We start from the raw sequence: 2,676 nt of genomic DNA on the forward strand, positions 1-2,676 counted from the left end.
ATTTTTCTCTGCTACCCTTCCTTCCTCTACCCTCACCTTCAACCTTCTCCCATGGTCCCATGCTCCCAATTTACTCAGGAGATCTTGTCTTTTCCTACTTCCCATGTATGTCTCTCTTAGGGTCCTTATTGTTATCTAGGTTCTCTGGGATTGTGATTTGTAGGCTGGTTTTCTTTGTTTTATGTTAAAAAACCACTTATGAGTACATGTGATTATTGTTTTTCTGGATCTGGGTTATCTCACTCAATATGATGTTTTTTAGCTCCATCCATTTGCCTGCAAATTTCAAGATGTCATTATTTTTTTTCTGCTGTATATAGTACTCCATTGTGTAAATGTACCACATTTTCCTTTGGTCAAGGGGCATTTAGGTTGTTTCCAGGTTCTGGCTATGACAAACAATGCTGCTATGAACATAGTTGGGCACATGTCCTTGTGGCACGATTGAGCATCCTTTGGATATATACCCAAAAGTGGTATTGCTGAATCTTGAGGAAGGTTGTTTTTTAATTTTCTGAGAAATCGCCATACTGATATCCAAAGGGGCTGTACCAGCTTACACTCCCACCAGCAATGCAGGAGTGTTCCCTTTACCCCACAACCTCTCCAGCATAAGTTGTCATTGTGTTTTTTGATCTTGGCCATTCTTACAGGCGTAAGATGGAATCTCAGAGTTGTTTTGATTTGCATTTCTCTGGTGGCTAAGGATGTTGAGCTTTCTTTTATAATTTTTTTAAAAAAAAATGCTGCAAGATCCCCGGCGGCAGTAGGCAGGAGAAATGCTGTAGGTCCCAAATGGTGGTAGTGGGCCATGTGGCGGCAGACAACGGGCCCTGGGAGCAGCCAGTCCCAGGCAGAGATGGCTGCGGTCCCAGAGCAGTGGCCCAAGCAGTGGTGGCAGGCCATGTGGTGGCAGGCAGCAGGCCCTGAGAGCAGCCAGTCCCAGGCAGAGATGACTGCTGGTCCCTGAGCAATGGCTAGTCCCAGGAAGAGAGACACATGGCGGGCGGGCAGAAGACAGAAATATGGATAGACACAACTTGCAAGAGTGAGGTTGAATATTTATTCAGGGGGTTATGAAGGGGGGAGGGAGAAGGGGGGAGAGAGAGAGAGAGAGAGAGAGAGAGAGAGAGAAGAGAAGAGGAGAGACAGAAGGGGGGAAACAGAGAAGTGGGGAGAGAGGCAGAAGCAAAGCTGCCTCTCTGAGAGGAAGATGGAAAAGAGAGCTCAGGCAGGAAGCTGAAGATCAGCCTGCCTCAGTGGATGGAAGAGGAAATGGGCGTGGCTTGTCTCTTAAAGAGACCAGGGACGAAAACCATAACAATTTCCTTAAGTGTCTTTGAGCCATTTTAGATTCCTCTGTTGAGAGTTCTCTGTTTAGGTCTATACTCCATTTTTTTTTTTTTTGATTACTCGTTCTTTTGGTGACCAACTTCTTGAGTTCTTTGTATATTTTGGAGATTAGTCTTCTGTCTGATGTGGGGTTGGTGAAGATCTTTTCCCATTCTATAGGTTGCCATTTTGTCTTGTTGATTGTGTCCTTTTCTTTATAGAAGCTTTTCAGTTTCAGGAGGTCCCATTTATTTCTTGTTTCTCTTCGTGTTTGTGCTACTGGGATTCTATTTAGGAAGTGGTCTCCGGTGTTTGGCTAACTTTCTAAGGAGTGCTTTGGTTTGGTTTTCCACAGTTTGAGCCCTGTGGCTGCTGGAGAGAAGATTAGCTCCCTCCCAGGTTACATTTAGAAATCTTTAGACTGTTGCTGCTTGTCTGAAGCTAGGAAATTTCACCCTATCCTGAGATGCTAGAAACTGGTTAATTTCATCACGGAGCCCATTCTTTTCCTTTGTCAATTTACCCAGAGATGATAGGAGCAACTAACTAGAATCCTCATTTTCCTCACAATTGTCAAAAATTTTACATATAGAGTGACCAGATCGATTGTCTCTCACAATTGGTGAATAGGGATAACCAAATCCATCTGTCTCTCCCTAAGTTTTAAAATCAGTTCACACCATGGGGCTTTCAATACTCAGAGTTTCTAGGAGAGGGTTCAGAAACTGGAGAGGCTTTGGTAACTGTAGATGTTGGCAAATTAGAAAGCCTATGCCTGCAGGGAGCCGGACAAGATCGCCATTACAAGATGGCGCCGACATCCTGTCTTGTTGGAAATAAACAACCCCATATTTGGCTAAGCCTTTGAGAGCTGCGTGTCCCCCGCTTCCCGCATGCGCGCAGTAGATAAGGGTCCTTCGGCCTATCCTGACGCAGTCTGTGTCAGCTGTTGGTGGCAGCCAATCACAGGGCAACCCGTGTGTCAATTCCCAATATAAGCAGCTGCCTTAGAGCTCTCAGGCCCCTTCGCTTCATGTTCTCTCTCGACCAAGGGCACTCCATTAAAGCGTGATCTGAGAAAAATCCTCGTGTGGCGGTCGTTCTTCCTCGCTGGTCGAGAAGCCCGCTGCAGTTGGTGCTGAAACCCGGGATCTTTGGCTGCCAGGCGAAGGGCGAAGAGGATTCAGAACTCAACACGTGGAGTGGTGACGTCGGTAAGTTTCTCCCAGTATGCTGATTTCAGTCTCCCCAAGTATGCTGTTTGCGGGAGTTGATCCTTGGGTGTTTGGTCTCATGTTCTTGGTGTTTATGGTATTTGTCCTAGCCTGCTGTTTCTGGTTGTGC

This window comes from Microtus ochrogaster, chromosome 15 (assembly GCF_000317375.1).
Source record: "Microtus ochrogaster isolate Prairie Vole_2 chromosome 15, MicOch1.0, whole genome shotgun sequence".
Classification (NCBI taxonomy): domain Eukaryota; kingdom Metazoa; phylum Chordata; class Mammalia; order Rodentia; family Cricetidae; genus Microtus; species Microtus ochrogaster.